We start from the raw sequence: 20,413 nt of genomic DNA, 5'->3' as shown, positions 1-20,413 counted from the left end.
AAGTCTTTGTTCAGTTGGTAGCACGAGGTCTCAGATTGTACCTTTCTCTTCCAGCTACTGTTGGATCCGTAAAAAGTAATTCTTCAGGTGTGGCAAAATAGTGGTCCGTCTTTTCTTCGTTCCTGAGTATGTTGTGTGCAATGCCTGCATTCTTAGTTTTTGTAATTTGAATCAGATCTGCTGGCACTTTTTTGCAGTGCGAGCCGTGGATCCAATTCCTTCTTTTTGTAACCTGGACTGCCGTCCGCGTGGCCAATAGGACATGTTTAGGCCCCTTCCAGCGAGGTTCCGAGTTCTTTGAACGCTGGAAGTTCTTAGTCACGACCCAGTCACCAGGTTGTAACAAATTACCAGGACCTTCAGAATTGTCAGGAAGTGAGTCATGCACCTGTTGGTGAATCAAAGAAAGATTGTCTGTAAGTTTCTTCATGTAATCCAGCAAAATAGGTTACTCAAGTTCTCTCATTTTCTTAGGATGTGGGGGACCCCATACATTCATTGGGCTTCCAAAAACCAGCTCATATGGTGTGAGGCCAGACTTGTAAATTCCCCCTGTTGTATTTTCGAACTATGGGATGTCAAGAACCCTCTTTCCTGCCATAAGCGTACGAAGTTATGTGCAACTCCAAAGGCATTGTCATGTGCCCAGTCTCGCCCGCTGCACATCCCATGAAACGCGCAAACCACCGAGCATTTTGGATGCAGACCGTGCGCAATCTCCGCGAGATGCGTGAGATTTGGAAGACTTCCACCCCGCACTACCCTTCCCGGCCTCCCTTGCAACGCGAAGGCACAGGAAGTGACGAAGAGAGGGTTCGGCCGGCTACGTAAGCCGGAGACGCCGAATGAACAGGGCAGAATATTCGAGACTCACTGGGGAAACGCCAAGGAAACTTCAATCCCGCAACTCTGCAGCAGACAGCCCTGGTGGGGTAAGGGTGTCGGTGACACCGCCTAGAGTCCTTTCGCGCAATCTTGCAACACGGCATTGTTGGCTCACATTGCTGTGTTGATTCCTCAGATACTTTGCATTCGGGTGTCGGTGACACCGCCTAGAGTCATTTTGGGCTATCTTGAAACGCTGCGTTGTTGACTCACATCGCTGTGTTGATTCCTATGTTACTTTGCATTCGGGTGTCGGTGACACCGCCTAGAGTCATTTCTTGGTAACCTTACGTACAGTGCTCTTTAGAAATCCACGCTGCACCGCAACGATATATATGTTGAATACGAATGTCGGTGACACCGCCTAGAGTCATAATCTACTAAGAAGCTATCGAGAGCTGCACTTTCAAAACCAATGTGGCCATAGCATCCACGGCACATCTTGGGCTACAAAAAATAAGTGCCTTCTTGTTGTGGGACAGTGAACGTGGTATATCCATATTAGCTGGTGTATCTCTATTCCACGTTATCATGATGCATGACCAAATGACTTCAGTCATCCAACCATAAGTGTTTTATGTGTGTATTGTTTCATCTTAGCAGGGGAGCTATGATAGGTGCTGAGAATAAATCGTAATCCCTTCTTCCCTTGTGAGGCCCACAGTCACACATTTCATGGTGGGTAAGATATAACTTGTACGGCGTTGGGTAACAACGACACGGTGAATGGTGTTCCTATGTAAATGTTTATTTGTTCACAGTTCTCGACTGAGTATTACTTACATGTGGTACGAACAAACAGACAAGAGACCAGGTAGCCTTAGAGGGTCTGAAGATGATACAATCGTCCTTCTAGTTGTAGCTGCCACCACAGAGTTCTTTTCCTTGACAGGTAGATACAGCTGGGTTGCCGCAAGAACCGCGTGAGATAAACTGTTGAGGTGCTGCTCTTATGGTGTGTTAATCATACTTTTTCTCCACAGATCTCCCTCCCCGCTGTTCCCTTCCTTTCCTTCCCCCGATTGACCCCCTCTAATGTCCGTGCTTTTATAGCAACTCGGAAATTGAGGTTGTCAATAGGTGGACCCCAATTAAGCAACGAACCGATCCTGAGAGGCCTCCGAGGGACCGTGACAGGCATACTGACTGTCTGTATAGATATTCACAGACAGCCCTTGACTAAGCTCACAAGCTGTCAGGAGTGCAATAAGTTCAGCAGCTTGTGCGGACTTGTAAGGGATTCGAGCTGTCTCCACAATTGTTTGCAGCATAGTGATAGCATAAGCTGCATTAGTAGTGCCATCAGTTAACTTAAAACAAGACCCATATACATACAAGTCGCCCTGGGCATCAGACAGAGGAATATCAGTAAGGTCCACTCAGCCCTTGGTTTGTTCTTCTGTGGTAAAAATACAGTCGTGTATGTCGCTAGGTTGCTCAGATGGCAATGGCAACAGAGTAGCTGGATTCAAAGTCAGACATCGTTTGAGTGTAATATGTGGTGCTGATAAAGTGAGTTTGTACCCGGTAAGACGAGCACTCGTCAAATGTTGAGTCTTAGGTTGATTCAACAATACATCAACTGAGTGGGGGACAAAAACCGTCAATTTATGGTCCAGTACAAGTCCTGCGGATTATCTGATTGAAATGTCAGTTGCTGCCACAGCCTTCAGACAACCAGGGAGTGCCCTGGCCACAGGGTCCAGAACTGCAGAACAGTACGCCCATGGGCGTTGTTTGTCCCCATGTGGCTGTGTCAGGACAGATAACGCACAACCTTTTAGTTTGTGTACATAAAAAAAAAATGGTTTTGTGTAATCAGGTGTTCCCAGCACAGGGACGGAGCATAGTGCTACTCGGAGCTGTTGGTATGCAGTCTGACACCTAAAAGACCAAGGCAAAGGAAAAGACCAAGGCAAAGGCGATGGGGTATTCTTAGTCGTAAGGGCAAGGAGAGGTTTGATAATGAGGGAAAAATTGGGGATCCAATGACAACAATAGGATGTTATACCAATCAATGCCCTAACGTCCTTTGGTGTTTGTTGAATAGGTGTGTGTATGATGGCTTTGATTCTGTCTTTAGTCAATGTCCTTCCCTACTTCGACAAGAGGTGACCTAAATAGGTAGCCTCTGGTCGACAAAACTGTAACTTATTCTTAGATACTTTGTGGGCCAATTTAGCAAGGTGATTCAATAACATCAATGTGACCGTAATACAAAGTTCTGTGTTATCGGCTGCAATTAGCAAATCGTCCACATACTGCAACAAAGAAGTACCTGAAGGTAACTGTAAGATATCGAGTTGTTGTTTAAGGGCTTGAATATAAATGCTCGGGCTTTCTGTATAGCCTTGAGGGGCACCACAGAACTGAAAGGACCGGCCCTTAATAGAGAACCCGAACAAATATCTACTGGAGGGTGCAATGGGAATAGAAAAGAAAGCGTTTTTAAGGTCGATGACGGAAAAAACACATGCTGTTTGCATGATCATTGTTAACAATGTAGTAATGTCTGGAACTACAGGAAACTGAGGTATTACTATTTTATTTATTTCTCGTAGGTCAATAACGAACCTATAAACCTTGTCTTTCATATTATCAGAGGTGGAACATTTCAAAACTGGTAGAATAGGGTTATTACAAATATTGCTATTTGTTTCTTCCACTACCCCTTTTTGAATGAGTTCTTCTATGATTTGAACTAATGCACTTTTGCCTTCCTGCGATATCTTATACTGTGGTATTTGAGGCAAAATAGCATTCTGTTTAAACTTTAGGTGTACTGGTTCAATAGATAGTAAACCCACATCAGTATCACCCTCTGCCCACACAGAAGGCGGTACAGTGGATAATTCATGTGGCAATTCTTTAAGAACATACTGATTATCACGACTAGGCTTACCAAACGTAATGTATACACCATCCGGTGAACAATAAATACGCGCATGGAAATGTTTGAGTAAGTCTTGTCCCAGTAGATTATCAGAACAATTTTGCGCAAGCAGAAAATGGCATGTTGGCAGTAAATGGCTGAATAGTAAGATCTAGGGGTTTAGACACGGGACTAAGAATCGGCTTACCAGCAAAGCCTACAGATACATTATTATACCCAGACGAGGGAGTCCCAGGGATCCGTTGTTGGGAAAGTGCACTCCATGTAGCCCCAGTATCTACTAGGAATTGCTGCAGGTCCCCAATATTTCAGCAGCAACATATGGGCCTGTCTGATTTACCGGTATACAAACTGATCCCTCTCCTCGTCCTACGCTGTCCTAGTTAAATGACATGCCTGTGGCGTCTGAGGTACTAAAATCGTCTGCATAATAATTTTTTGTCAGGGCAGTATTATCAAAGTAATTCCGTCTATCACTAACAGAGGGCCGTTGCAATAGACCCCTTGTCATTCTCCCCCCCATTCCTCTACCTGTCTGAGACGTACTAGACAGTCAGATCGCCAATGTCCTTCTTGTTTACAATATGCACATTGGTTTTGCCCTAATGGTTCAGACGTCGGGGGATCTTGCCTAAACCTCCTCGGGGGGTCAGTCTGGAAAACCCCTCGACCCCTACCTCTCCGTGATCCATAGACCTGCTGAAACAATATTTTAGTTTTCAATTCCTTATTTTTACTTTCTTTCTTATCTTGGTCATCATTAATTTGGCCTTCATAATACTGGGCCATGTCCAACATTTTAGGCGGAGTGGAAGTAGCCCATGTACTCTCAGCCACTCGTGACTTCTGCGAGATATCTGGTAACAAGTTTGCTACCAATTTATCAATGAATAAATGTTTACCTGTGTCCGAAGCTGTATCTTGCCCACTATAATCATGAAAAATCTTCTCAAAACTGGTGAGAAAATCGGAAACTGACTCATTTTTCGTCTGTTTACAAGCCGCCAATTTTGCCAAGATATTTTCTTTGGGGGCACAACTTCCTTCATATAAGTAACTATATGATTTGGTAGATCTAATATAACCTGTGGTGGTTTCTCCCCTGGTTTCCTATCAACATCAGCTGCTTCCAGCTGTACCCAAGTGCCTTCAAAGGTCGCATGGCCCTGCTTACGGACCATACGCCAAAGGTCGGGCGGCAATATAAGTCCAAAAAACATGTCAGTTTCTGCCAAAGTCATCACACAAGAAGTCAATGCAGCATCCAGTGCTTCATAAAATGCACTAGGATTCTTTCTGGGATCAGGTAAAGAAGCTTTAAGGGTCAACGCGTCCAATCCTTTCCAAGGGGAGTAGATCCAATGTAACTGAAACCGGACCGCATTAGCACCCTGACCATCTCCTTTAGCCGGCTGAAACACTGGGGCCGCTTCTCGCATGGGAAGGATTTTCGTTGAAGCTAACATAAGCCTCTTGAGCTCACGTTTATGAGAAAAAATATCCGTTACCGCTGGTTGTAAGGGAAAGGCAGTCAATGTACGTTCGTTCGACCTTTTCCATATTCTACTTAAAACTCTATGGGCCGCCTCATTAACAAGAGATCTCCAGTCCTCTATCATCACATTGGCCATTTCCCCTACAATATATTGCTGAATCAGTTGTGAGTATTGAGACAGAGACGTGACGACCTCATCCTCACGTGTCTCATTATCCTGAACCCAATCATGTGCCCGAGTCATTAATATTGCTTTATCATTTTCTGTACGGGCAGATCTATGACGCCTTGTTTTAGTTTTAGGTGTAAGTACAGGGGTAGTAACCTTACTGTCTAGTACAGGAGTGGCGGCAGAAGCAGTAGGTAATAAGGGATACAGTTGTGGTACCTGGAGTGGCATAGGAGGTGCTGTCAGAGCCACATTATTCCCATTAGGATTCAGGGCATAAGGAGGCGGAGATGGTCAACAGAGTAAGTCTTCAAGTTCCGAATCGTCATCATCGAAACCCTGATTAACATTCCCATCTTTAGCCACATATGTCTTTTGCATTTGAAGTTTAACTTGTCTATCTTCACTTTCTACATTTTCCTCTAGTTCTTTTGATCTTATCTCTTTTATTTTCTGTAAAAATTGCCTGTTCTTCAATTTTCTTCCTCACCTTCTCTTCTTTAATTTGCCTTCGTTTAATTTTTTTTTTCCTTAATCCTAAAGCATCAAACATAGTCTGTCTACTCTTTCTTTTGAAAAGCTGTTCTTCTACTTATTGCAATTTATTCAAATCAAAGGTACCATTAAGTGGCCACTGTAAATTACTATCTGACTTCGTATATTTGTTCCATAATGCGCTAAACAGTATGGAAGAAATACCGTATTTAATATACATTTCATAATTAAGAGTTCCTTCTATAGGTGCAGGCTGTCTTTCTTCCAATATTCTATTCTTGTTGCAACAACAACACAATGTACGAAGTTTACTAAAAACAGGCATGTTTACCAATTTCTTCTTAACAGTATCGTTAAGAGACTCTTATACCAAGAAATGAGAAAAATTTCTCACATTACCTGTCTAAAACATTTGCAAACGCTTCATTAAACCAAAACCAAAAAGACATCCATTTCGATCCTACCTGATCATAATTGTCCAACTCCCACCTGCCGATCCTCTGATCAATAGATCACCTCCAAAATGCCAACCTAAGAGCCCCAGTTGAGACACACAGCCGCCACGAAGGTCAGGTCGGAAAGCTGAAAATCACCTTGCCCGCGAGAACAAGTCTCCGTTTGTGGGGGCCCCCTCAGTGTTTCTGTCCTGTCGAAACGACCTCCTTGTGGTCCAACCGCGGTCATCAATGGAGTTCCACGTTGGGCGCCAATTGTAGAAGTGAGATTTTTGTCTATCTCACTGGTGCACGGACACCCTTAGTCTACGGGTTCACAAAATGAGGATCGACTCTGCAGAGGGACTTAACACAAGTTTTTTACATCTCATGAGCGGGCTCCATCATATAGACACTGCAAGTGTCTGAGAGGGAACTAACTAGCATGGTTTCAAACCTGGTATTTATACGAATTTGGTACAGTAAGACAAGCACTAAAACCCCTTTGTCATTGTTACATAATGCTTATACAACCCCTTACATTGTTACATAATGCTTACATGCTGAACTGTTGAATCCTGATAAAGCCCCTCCCACGTCACTTTCATAGATAGGCAGGGGTGGGTACAGGCATTGGTGGGCTTGTAGATAGGAACATATGCGTGCTCGGGACCTTTCGGCAGGGCAGGGCCTCTACTCTGGCACGTAAGTATTATTAGTACAACCAGCTTTCAGTGAACATGTAACTTCTGACTTTGCAAAAAGTCCCCACAGAAACACAAAATGGGGGCTGGTAGACAAAATGGCTGAAAGCGGAGGCTAAGCTAACAGAATACATTTTTTACCGTTTAACTGGCCCCGTGCAGGTTGTGGTCCTCGGGGCAGTGAATGGCTCTGGAGGGGGGTCTGTGCGGCACTATGTTTTTTTAATGGCTGATTTCTAACTATAACGTCCCTGAAACCTGTTTTTTTCAGTGAATATATATATATATATTCTTTATTTTTACCTACTGGCTATTGCCAGTAGGTAGTTATAGTTTAGACCTGGTTTCCATAGGAGAAGTGGTTTTTGTTTTGCTAATAACTTTGACACCGTTTGATAAATGTTCATGAAATTTTCAAAACTAGTTTGCCACTCACTTCAGCTGCTGTCTTAAAAGTTTTGGGGTGATTCATTAAGGGAGATCAGAGAAAAAGGGAGGCTCCCAAACGCGTTTTCCCCAATTTCTAACTATAACGTCCCTGAAACCTATGGTTTTTTCAGTGAATTTCAAAGGTTTTTCCCAATGCTAATTTCTAAGTATAACGTCCTGGAAACCTGTGTTTTTTTCATGGAATTTGTAATGTTTTTTAAATGCTAATTTCTAACTACACCTAGATAGATAAGACATGTGCAGAAAGAGAAAAAAGGGTGCAGAAAGAAGAGAAGTGCAGAAAAAGGCAAGAATAGTGCAGTAAAAAGTAAGAGAGGTGCACAAAGAGGAAGAAAGGTGCAGAAATAAGCAAGAGAAGTGCAGAAAGAAGCAAGAGAGGCAACAGAAAGAAGCAAGAGAGTTGCAAAAAGAAGAGAGTGAGGTGCAGAAAGATGAAGAAAGGGGCAGGAAGAGGTGAGTGAGGTGCAGAAAAAGGCAAGAGAGGTACAGATAGAGACAAGAGAGGTGTAGAAAGAGGTAAGAGAGGTCCAGAAAGAGGAAGAAAGGTGCAGAAAGAGGCAAGACAAATGCAGAAAGAAGCAAGAGAGGTGCAGAAAGAAGCAAGAGAGGTGCAGAAAGAAGAGAGTGAGGTGCAGAAAGAGGCAAGAGAGGTACAACAAGAGGCAAGAGAAGTGTAGAAAAATGCAAGAGAAGCTCAGAAAAAGCCGAGAGGTGTAGAAAGAGGCAAGAGTGGAGTAGAAAGCCAAGAGAGGTGCAGATAGAGGCAAGAGAAGTGAAGAAAGAGGCAAGAGAGGTACGGGAAGAGGCAAGAGAGGTACAGAAAGAGGCAAGAGAGATGTACAAATAGAGAAGACTGGTGTAGAAAGAGGCAAGAGATGTGCAGAAAGAGGAAAAAGAGGTGCAAAAAGAGGCAAGAGAGGTGCAGCAAAAAAGAGTGAGCTGCAGAAAGAGGGACAAGAGGTGTAGAAAGAGGCAAAAGAGGTGCATAAAGAAGAGAGTGAGCTGGAGAAAGAGATAAGAGAGGTGCAGAAAGAGGCAAGAGAGGTGCAGAAAGAGGTAAGAGGTATAGAAAGAGTCAAGAGAGGTACAGAAAGAGGATGAAGGGTGCAGAAAGAGGCAAGTGAGCTGAAGAAAGAGGCAAGAGAAGAGCAACAAGAGTCAAGAGAGGCATCAAGAGGCAAGAGAGGTACATAGCAAGGAATAAATGTTCAGAAAGAGGCAAGTGAGGTGCAGAAAGAAGATAGTGAGCTGCAGAAATAGGGAAGAGAGGAGCAGAAAGCGGCATTAGAGAGCTGCAGAAAGAAGAGAGTGAGCTACAGAAAGAGACAGGAGAGGTGCAGAAAGAGGCAAGAGAGGTGCAGAAAGGAGAGAGTGAGCTGCAGAAAAAGGCAAGAGAGGTGCAGAAAGATGCAAGAGAAGTACAGAAAGAGGCAAGAGGTGCAGAAAGAAGAGAGGGTGCTGCAGAAAGAAGCGAGAGAAGTGCAGAGAGAAGCAAGAGAGGTGCAGAAAGAAGAGAGGGAGCTGCAGAAAGAGGGAATAGAGGTGTTGAAAGAGGCAAGAAAGGTGCAGAAAAGAGAGTGAGCTGCAGAAAGAGGCAGGAGATGCAGAAAGAGGCAAGAGAGGTACAGAAAAAAGGCAAGAGATGTGCAGAAAGAAGCAAGAGATGTGCAGAAAGAGGCAAGAGAGATGCATAAAGATGCAAGAGAGGTGCTGATAGAAGGGAGTGAGCAGCAGAAAGAGGGAGGAGAGGTGCAGAAAGAGGCAAGAGGTGCAGAAAGAGAGAGTGAGTTGCAGAAAGAGGCAAGATGTTCAGAAAGAGGCAAGAGGTGCAGAAAGAGGCAAGAGAGGTGCAGAAAGATGTAAGCGTGTAGAAAGAGGCAAGAGAGGAGCAGAAAGAGGAAGAAAGGCGCAGAAAGAGGCAAGTGAGGTGCAGAAAGAGAAAGAAAGTTACAGAAAGAGGCAAGAGAGGTGCAGAAACAGGAAGAAGGCACAGGAAGAAGCAGGAGAAGTGCAGAAAGAGGCAATAGAGGTGCAGAAAGAGGCAAGAGAAGTGCAGAAAGATGAGAGTGAGCTGCAGAAAGAGGGAAGAGAGGTGCAGAAAGAGGCAAGCGAGGTGCAGAAAGAGGCAAGATAGGTGCAGAAAGAAGAGCGTGAGCTGCAGAAAGACGCATGAGAAGTGCAGAAAGAGGCAAGAGAGGTGCAGAAATTGGCAAGAGAAGTGCAGAAAGAGGCAAGAGAGGTACAGAAAGATGAGAGTGAGCTGCAGAAACAGGGAAGAGAGGTGCAGAAAGAGGCAAGAGAAGTGCAGAAAGAGGCAAGATAGGTGCAGAAAGAGGCAAGATAGGTGCAGAAAGAGGCAAGATAGGTGCAGAAAGAGGCAAGAGAAGTGCAGAAAGAGGCAAGAGAGGTACAGAAAGAAGCAAGAGAGGTATATTCAATCTCCTTTCACTCTTACAAGGAAGGAATCAGCACTCGGGTTGTAGTTTGGAAGTATTTAATCTACAAAGGATGCGATCCACATGTTCCCGTTAGTCCGAACCTTGATCACGATACAAGACGTCATTGTAGCTTCCTTATTTAAATGTAGAAATGGCTCCAGTTGCCAACATTAACAAAGGACTGCATATTACATTAAACCAAAAAGCTGTCAGCCATATTGGCCTGGTCATGATGCAAAAATTCAGGAACTCATGCAATAAGAAAAGAAAACAAGTGTTAATATGCACACAAAGTAATTTCAGCTTATCTTGCCCCGTGACCACTGTACCTCTATGTTCGTCAATGTGACTTGTGCATAATAAACATACTTATGATTGACACAATCAACATAAACAATGGACTACACATTATTTTAAAGTGAAAGGCTATCGGCCGCATTGATCTGGGCACGTTGCATATTATAGAGTTTCTTACACGAAAGAAAAGAAATAAATAGGGGTGTTAATATAGACACACTACCCTAAATAAAGTTCTGGTGATTATAGTTCCATTTTATTCACAGCTCATTTGGGATGTCATGAGTGATGTCTTAAGTGATGTTACTGACCATGTCATGAAGGATGTAATGTCTGAGGTCATAAGCAGTGCATTGCGGGGGCGTAAGGTATAGTTAGCTCAGGTAACTATAACTGCTGAATTTCAGTGGTTTTGTATAAGTGAAATCTGAGTTTAACTATAACGTCCCTGTAATCTTTTTTTTTTCAGGGAATTTATAGTTTTTTTTATGTTAAGTAAGATGCCTATCACAATGGATGGTGGGGGGTTGGAAGCAGGACTTGGCATTGTGTTGCCCCCACCCAATCTTGCTGCTCCTGCCTCCCCTCTTCCTTGCTATCCATTGTCCAAGTCCATGCCCCTGCTCCCTCATTACAGCCCTGTGTGGCCGTTGTTCTGCCACTGGCCTTCCCGCCTTCTCTGAACAGGTAGCTTGCTGCCCCATCCGCTTTCTACCATCCTCTGTTGTCTGAATCCATGCACTAGCCTCCTCCCTCCTGTCATGCCTGGTCTGATGTGCTGCCACTGCCATCCATGTAGCATGATGTCCCCGTCCACTCCTCCTGCCCATCATTGCTCTCCTGCTTAGTCTCTGTGCTTAGCTTGCTGCCCCTACTCTCCTTCCCCCTGCCCTCCGATGTCTGTGTGCATGCCCCTGATCCATTGTTTTTGCCCACCATGTTTCATGGACCTGCCCCTCCTATCTACTCTGAGTTTTCTGTTGAGCTGCCACTCCCCCACCTGCCTAGCATTGTCAGATGACTGTAACCTCTCCCTGCCACCTCCACCATGCCTGTCCATGTTCCATGCCCCTATCCCTTTCCTCTTGTCCTCCATGGTCCATTTTACTGCCACATCCTTCTGCCCTCCCTGGTCTGTTGTGCTGCAACTGCTCCTCCTGCCTACCCCGCGTGGTCTGTTGTGAGGCTCCTTCCCCTGAACTCTCTTGTCTGTGCCCAACTCCTACCCCTCCCTTCTAACCTCCATGATCCTTTATGCACGCCCCAGCACCATCCTTCTTGCCCATCATAGACAAATTGTGCTGCCACTAACCCTCTTGCTTGCCATGCATGGTCTTCTGTGCTGCCACGGCCCCTCCACCTTCCATTGTGGTCAGCTAGCTGCCCCTGACCCCCTCCCACCTTCCTCCATGGTCTGTGTGTATGTCATTGTAGTCTCACTGTTACCCTCCATGGTGTGTCTTGTTTCTAGTGCCCATCTTGTCTGACCTCCATGGTCAGCTTGCTGCTCCTGCCCTGCCCCCTTCTCCCCTGCCCTCCCTTTTCATGTGCAGACCCCTATTCCCTCCCTCCTGGCTTGTCTGTTCCATTGTCATGCCCCTGATCCCTCCCTCCTGCCCTTTATGGTCCGTTATCATGCAGGTTTCTCTCCTGTCTGTCCGGTATGGTCAGCTTGTTGCCATTACCTCTTCCCCTCTGTTCTCTGTTGTCCATGTGCATGGTCCTGTCCCCTCCCTATTGCTTTCCATGGTTTGTTGTGCTGCACTGCCGTCCCGCATGCCCTGTGAGGTGTATTGTGCTGCTGCAAACCCTGATGCCTGCCCTGTAAGGTCAGTTAGGTGCACCTGTCCATGTCCCTCCTGTCCTCTGTTATCCGAGTCCATGTCCCTACCCCAATTCCTCCTGCCTTCCGTGATCCAATGTACCATACTTGCTAACATTTTAAACTTGGTAAGAGGGAGATTTTGAAAAAAAAACCTGGGGAATTGATTTTTCCCATTGACTTGCATAGAAAAATAGGAGATTATAGACAAGAAACAGATAAAATAAAGCCCTTTTGGGCTTAAAAACATTGGGCGTTTCCTGCCTGAATCATCTTTGTTGGCATGTATGGTTGTACTATCACTACTTCTTCCTTCTGCTCTCAGTGGTCTATTATATTGCCACAGCCTCTCTTGCCTGTCCTGCATTGTTGGTTTGTTTCCCATGCCCCCCTTTCCACTGTTCTCCATGTTGTGCTGCCACTGCCCTTCCTGGCTGCCCAGTGTGGTCAAATTGTTGCCTCTGCACCCACCTACCTGCCCCTGACCTCTACCTCCCATCAGTATCCTAATGAACAACTAGATTGCTGACATTCTATATTTATTACAAAAGTGTGGCACACCTGACGTCATCTTGATGTAATCAAAACTAATACCTAAAGCATTTCCTTTAGAAATTATAGAAATGAGAGGGTCTTATTTGCATAGAAATTATGGTTAGTGCTCTAAAAACTAAAATGAGGACATATTTTATGAGTTATCAAACAGCGACAAAGCACTTTTAAATTATTTGTTATCTTTATGTTTTTTATCCAGTTGACCACTTGATTATATGTTACGCTTAGGGGAGAGAATGTGGTGTTACTTCCAGAGCTTCAGACTTTGCAACTGGGGAACCAAGTTGGAGTTTCTGCTTCAGCACGAGATTCTGCGAATCTGGTCAAATCACTTAATCTGTCCATGCCTACAACCAAAATGAGTTTGTCCTTGTACCATGTAACCAATGCTCATGTAAAGCACTCCAATATCTGACCAGCCTGCACTGTATAAAACTGCAAAAAAACAAAGGATAAAAAGTGTTTTCCACACTTCTGTCATTGGGCTATACATGGGCAACATATGGGTGATATTTGTGCTACATTTGGGCTCCTTTTTCTCTGGTGGCCATCTTGGGAGACTTCAATTAAATTCATTAAAAATGTATTCGATCTGATTTAGAAACATAGATCATAAAAGTGTACATAAAAACAGTAAATTCTCTTTCTTAATACAATACAGTGAGAATTAATTAAAACCAGTAGGTAAAAATGGGTGTTACAAACCCCGGTTCAGAGCAACTTCAGGTTATCAGAATAGTAAAGTTCAATGTTTCGCAAGATCAATTTCATGTACTTAGTGCAAAATACGCAATAAGGGGTCCAAGTAAGATGCAGCGCTCCAATAACTGACCAGTCTGAACTATATAAAACTGCAACAACAAAAAAACCACTTCTGTCATTGGGCTATATGTGGGCTACATCTGGGTGATATTTGTGCTACATTTGGGCTCTTTTTTCTCTGGTGGCCATCTTGGGAGACTTTTTTGTTATGAAGTTTCCTAATTTCCTCATTTACTGCAGCCTCCTCAGTAGGAAATGCTTTCAGTTTTTTACTTTCATTCCATCAAGAAGGCATTCAGATGGGTCACATATTTGCCATAAATTCAGACTGATTTCACTCTAGTTGTTCATTAGATCACTGTAGTAAAACTACTGCTCACCAGGGAGTTAACTGGAAGGCTACTGCTGGTATTGAAAGTGATTGTTTCAGTCTGCATGTCAGAATTTTCTAATGAAATAGAAGAGGATTTGAGATCTCACTTAAAACATGCCCTAATTTTTCTTTGGGCCCACAGGGGGGGTGCAGCACAGACCACAGACCAGCTTGTCAGTGTGAAAAAGGCTGCTTTATTGAAGACAGGTGCACCTTACCAAACCCATTCCTTGGCCTGTGCTGTACAAAACTAAACCTCACTAAATATTTTCCGCCTTCCTTACCCCCATCCCCTCCCCTAAAGTTTCCCCTTTGCAACCATTAAAAAAAAAAAAACTTTGCAACTTCTAAACCTTTCGTAACCTAGTTATCTATGTAACCTGCCTATGCTACTTCCCCTTCCTACGTGCTCCCAGAGTGACGTTTCCCAACCTATAAACTGTAACTGTAAACAGACCTACCCACTATTACCCAGGAAAAAACGCCACTCAGAAAATTCTGGCCCCCAGACTTTTCTGACCCCCCCCAACTTGGGACCCTGACGCCGCGGATATCTATGGAGGTCCAATGGCCTGTCCAAAACCTCCTTGATCTGAATAATGTACAACTCCATTCCGCACCGGGACAAGTGCACCCAATCCTCTCTAAAAACAATAGACTGGCGCATATTGCAGCTCCGGATGCTTCATTCTCCCAATACCTTCCCTGTAACAAAACAAACGCATGTCCCGGTTGATCTTCCTCCTTGCCTTATCTATCGCGGCTGGCCGCGCCGCTCCCCTCCACTGTCTCCTAGGAATAAATTCCGACCAAACCATGTAACAACCTGACCACTGCTGTTTGCTCTCTAATAGGTCCCTTTTCATCTGTTTTTTTAACAGGGCCAGACCTTTACACTGCACCAGGTCGTTCTCCCTCAAGTGGATAAGCAAAACATCCAGGCAAATCCCGCCTCTGACCACCCCATTCAAAACTGGGAACAACTCATGCCATCTCATACCCCCTTTTCCCCGCCAATGACACCGAAACAACTGCGAGTCCAAACCCAAATTCAAACCATTTCCTTTCCCATACTCATAACGTTCAGCCCTTTTCACAAACTAGTGTCCTATGATGAATATGGACAATTCCGCCGCAGCAGGCCCCGCCACCGCACCTGCAAAGACACAGATATGAGGAAGGAAATGAACATCATGCATCCCTCACCCCAGAGCCCCGAACTCAGATGTACGTTTTATAGCAGTCCGATTTCCACCTCCCCAATCGCATAAGGTCTTCCCTCCCCCATCCCTTCTTGGCTGCATCCGTGGCCACACCGATGCGGAAAGGAATGAGTCCCATATTGCCCAGGATCCTCCTCCAATCCCTGGAGGACTCGCCTCAAAACTCACAGCAGCTGAGACGCTGATACCCTGCTGCCCCCCCATGCGCTGAAAGACCTCCCTGTCGTCCCGCTTCAACCCCCCGGCCAACCTCCCCCCCAGGCCCCAGGGCACACTGCCTTGTCCACCACTGGTCCCATGACCACCCATGTCCCCAAACCCTGCTGGTCTGTCTTAGAACGCTTGAGCTGTACTGCCACCTCATTTCCCTGCAATTCAACTTCGGCCCACCGCACTCCTCTCGTTCCCCTCACACCCAACAATTCTGAAACCCGAAAGGCCCCGAAGTACATCCACGACATTAACGTGGAAAACAAAACCACCTCTTCCGTATTGCGGCATACCAGAGGCAGAAGCCGAATCAAGCCGGCCAGAACTTGAGAGTCTCTAGCTGATTGCCTGTTCACAACCTGCATGACCGACATATTGTCCACGTTAAAAAATCACCTTCTTGTACACCAAATCCCGTGCCCACACTGTCACAGCCACCACCAGCGGAAAGTTCTAGAAACGCAATGCTCTTCCCCTTGTTTTTCCAATGTGATGGCCATTCTTCCGCGCACCACCGCCCCTGCCAGTAGAGGCCAAAATCTCCCGCCCCCGTCGCATTTGAGGAGATGGTAACATCCCATTCCCAGTCTACAGAAGGTGTCATGGGAATGCCGTTAAATTGTTCCAAAAAGGTCCACCACATGCGCAGGTCCTCCTTAGTGCCTGCCTAGAGGCGCATATGATGGTCCGGAAGGGTTAAACCAGCCAAAGAGAAACCCAACCGTCTGCAAAACGTGCGCCCCGCTCGTGCTACCCTGCACGCGAACTTCAGGTGTCCCAGCAGGACTTGTACCTCCCTGACTGTCACCTTCTTTTTGGCCAGCAGGCTGTCGATCAGCAACAACATGTGCACTTTTGTGTCCCCCGGCAAACGGGCTTACATTGCCCGTGAATCTAGTTCAATGCCAAGAAATGACAACACCGTACTGGGACCCTGTGTCTTCTCTGGGCCAGGGGCACCCCCAGGTAGCCTATGAGCTCTTTAAAACTAGCCAGCTGCTGCGGACAGTCCGCAGAGCCGGGCAAGCCCACCAGAAAGAAGTTATCCAGGTAGTGTGTCACCGTCTCTTTGCCGGTGCGCCATGAGAACGCCCACTGCAAGAACGTACCGAAGCGCCCAAACAAGGCACACAATATGGAACAGCCCATTGGCAGTGCTTTGTCTATGAAGATAGACCCGTCGAACTGAATCTCCAGCAACTGGTAATCCTCAGGATGCACTGGGAGCAGCCGAAATGCCGACTTTATGTCGCATTTGGCCATGAGGGCGCCCGTCCCTACCGCCGTGACCAATTGCCTTGCCACGTCCACGGAGGAGTAGGATACGGATGACAGCTCGGTCGCTATGAAATCATTAACCGACGCCCCCTCCGGCCATGACAGGTGTTGAATCAACCTGTATTGTCCCGGTTCCTTCTTCGGCACCACTCCAATTGGGGAGATTATCAGGTCCCGAATGGGGCTACTCCTGAAAGGACCCGCCATGTGCCCTTCCCGGACCTCTTTTAACAGTTTGTCCCGCACCACCGGACCGTGCGACTTCGCGGACTTCAGATTCTCCGCCCACCTGGCTGTCCTCGGACCCTCGTTGCCCAGTCGAAACCCTTCCTGAAAACCCCGTTGCAATAGCTCTGCGTTCTCAGTCCGTGGTTAGGATGCCAAAAATTCCTCTAGACAGTCCTGTTAAATGGGAGTATGAGCATTTGCCCAAAGCCCCCTGTCCTCCCTGTCCCCCTGTCGGCTGTTGCCCAGCTTGGTCCTCCCGTCCCCCAGCATTGCACCACTGGATGCTTCTCTGCACACTTGGAACATTCGTGCCGAACTTGCAGTATTGCCTGGCGCATGTGCCCTTGTTAAAATCCCAGCATGCTCCCACTGTGCCGCTGGTACTGTTCCCCGTAGACACCCCCCCCCCCACGGGTGGGGCGGGTCAGAAAGGGGCGAGAAGCGAGTAGAAGACCGCTCGCCGTGTATATTGTTTTTCAGAACTTGGCCCCCCCCATGGTCTGCTGGCAAAAGTCTGAGTCGATCTCCCCCCATTTTACCTCCGGATCCCAACCGTGCCCGAAACTCCTCATCGTAATGCGACCACGCGCACCCTCCGTATGTGACCTGCGCTCGCCGGACCACGTCCATGTACTTGAACAATGCCACGGACCTCTCGGGGTACTTCTCGCAGTACACAATGGCAAAAATCAGAAAAGCCGACGACCAATTCTCAATGGTCATGGGGACCCTCGGCCTCTTAGGCAGCTCTATCTCCTCCTCTTTAGACCCCTCCTTTGCTGTAAGTTCTCTATGTAATAGCCTCAGCATGTCGACGTATTTGCCCTTCCAAATTTTTTCTTCGGTGGCCAAAGTAAGATGGGCCCCCAGTGGTTTTGTGATTCCCATCTACGGCTGTTTTTTAACTGGCACGTCGTGGCTCTCCTTTCCCTCCTTCTGGGCCACCCCTCCGTCGTCCTTTCCCCCCAGAGGTCACCCCGACGACCCCGACGGCTGCCCATCCGAGGCACCAATAGCTGTCGCCCCTCCGGCCTCACCCACCTGTCACGGCGAGTCTGTCCCCACGCCCGCATCCTTAACATATGCACCCTTCCGTAAGCGCACCTCCCCCTCCTCCCCCCTTGCACGTGTATCTCTATCCACCGACACCATGGCCTGCAGGCCTGCACCGAACAGTGCCCTATCTTTCATGTGCACCCACCCCTCGCATGTACTCCTGTGCCTTACCTGGTGTCAAGGTCGGCGTCCTGACCGGATCCCGCCGCCTAACCAGTCGTGAAGACGGAGCTGCCATGCTGTCCACCTTGTTCCACCCTGCCGGACCGCTCTGTAAGAGACTAGCAACAACATTACTCGCCTCCCCCCTCCCATCCTCCTCCTCCCCTACAATCTCTCCTTCCTCCACGCTCTCCTTGTCATAGTCTAGCAGCAAGGGGCCGTCCACCTCGGACTCCAGCCCGGACACCCATTAACATTCCCTATCCGCTTGGCTTGGGAATGGGTCGCCCTCCGTGGACTCCAGCCTGCTCAAGCCTGCCCGCTCCCTGCAAGTGCGAATTAGCTCCCCTAAATCAATGCTCCCTTTTCGCTGCCCTGCACGCTTATTGCCTGTGTCCTTTGATGTACCAGCGGCAACCTGTACTTGACCCCTTGGGGCTGCATCGACCCATCGGGGTTGGGGGACCGGTGACCGGGCGCCCCTCCTCCAGCACGAAACCTCCTGCACGTCCTTCGTGGTAGCGTGGCCACCTGCATGAGGCAGAGCCGGCCCATCCTCTCGGTGGAGTGGAAACACATGCAACTCTCCTGAGCACCTGCCTGCTGCCCCTGCGAAAAAGAAGTGGAGTCCGACATGCCGGGGGGGTTTAGTCCTGTCCACCGATCCCCCAAACCCAGAGTCCCCGACTCACCGGCCATCCGCCACCCATCCCGCGCCCGATGTGCCTGAAGTGAGACCCCCCCCACCGAGCCAGCGCGCCTCCGGGACCATGGCCCACCCACCCCCACTGGTGCACCCCATGTCCTCACCCCCGGGAAACCCACGTCCTTTCCCTCCCCATCGCTCTACTCCAAAGTGTCCACCGCCCTCCTGCCCGCGCCGCCGCCCCACGCCCAGCCAGCCTGTGCCACACCTCTGTGATCCCCAACGCTCTCTGCACCCCTCCCCACCCCGAGGGTCCCCCACCCATCCTGCTCCGTCCACCTATGCCTGAGCCCCTCCAGTGCCCTCTCCAACCATTCCCCTATCTCCAGAGACGGCATAGGTCCCCAACGCGGACCCCCTTTCACCGCCGCATCTCACACTCGAGGGTCACCCCCCCGCCCCTCTGACGAGCCCCGTGTGTTGTCCTCCGGCCGTGGCTCCGCCCACCACCCATCCGGGTCCCCTCCCCCCCACACCCTCACGGTCCTCATGTCACCCTGCCCTGCCCCTCCCGGTTCCCCTGAGCACCTACTCCCTTCCCCCCCTGTGGGGTCCTCCTCCCCGCTGATATCAATTAAAATGGGGGAGGCCCAGCTGCCACCCACCTCAGTGGGGGCGGCCCCCTCGCCGCCCTGTGCATTCCCCGACGTGCGCCACGTGAGTGGGGCCCACACAGCCCCCGCCTTGAAAAGCAACGCGGGCCGTGCCTTCCCAGCCCGCCTACCGCCACACGACGCCTCTGAGAGCGCGCCCCCTTGCCCCACGTGACTGGGCGGCTGCCTTCGCAGTGCAGCTGCGCCCCCCTGTCTCTTGTGAAGGCGTGGCCGCTCAGTGTCCGCACCACAACCGCCGCAAAACCAGGTACGAGCGCCTCAAAAACCAACAATTCACAGAAGCCCACCACAAAAAACACTCCTCTGCCCTACCCAGCCGGCTGTCGTGTCACTACCACCAAAATGGTGGCCAGTGACTCAAAATGGCTGGCTAAATAGCCCCCAGCCCAAACCTAGCCCAAGTGAAGCCCAACAAGCCCAACTGGGCTCTGGCTACACCCCCGGCCCAAAATCCCCCGGGAGGGGCAGGCCTCCCGATGGTCGGCCCCCCCCCCCCAAAGCCCTATTCTGCAGCACTAACCATAATTTCTATGGCAAAATGAATCCCCTCAAAATTGTTTAGTAATTGTTCATTTTTAAATTAAATGTTTTAAGTGTTGCCAGTTTATTCCAATCAAGATGGCTTCCGGTGTGCCATAATTTTGTCATAAGTAAGACTGTTAGCGCTCTAGTTGTTCTTTAGAACACGCTGGGAAGTTGCAGTAGAACACAAAGGAATCTATCAATCACTCAGGTGTTTGTTAAGCTAGACTATTCACCCGTAAGGGTCTCAAGGCGCTGGGGGTGGGGTGGGGTCGCAGGTTCCAGTCCATCAAGGAGGGAGTCTGTCGAAGAGCCAGGTTTTGAGGTTTCTTGCGAAGATGGGGAGCGATGTTACCTGTCTGAGGTGGAGCGGAAGGTTGTTCCAGGCTCTGGCCGCGCTTAAGGAGAAGGGGCGGCCTCCCGATCTGGTCTTTCTGGTGCAGGGGACCACGGCGTAGGAAAGCTGGGCTGATTTTAGGGTCCTTTGGGGTGCGTGGAATTTGAGTCGGCTGTTCAGGTATGCTGGTCCGGTGTCGTGGAGGGCCTTGTGAGCGTGGTTTAGCATCTTTAAGGTGACTCTAGCTTCGATGGGGAGCCAGTGGAGTGTGCGCAGGTGCTGGGAGATGTGGCAGTGTCTTGGCA

This window comes from Triturus cristatus, chromosome 7 (assembly GCF_964204655.1).
Source record: "Triturus cristatus chromosome 7, aTriCri1.1, whole genome shotgun sequence".
In the NCBI taxonomy this organism is placed as follows: Eukaryota; Metazoa; Chordata; class Amphibia; order Caudata; family Salamandridae; genus Triturus; species Triturus cristatus.
Note: the sequence above shows the minus strand (reverse complement) of the source record.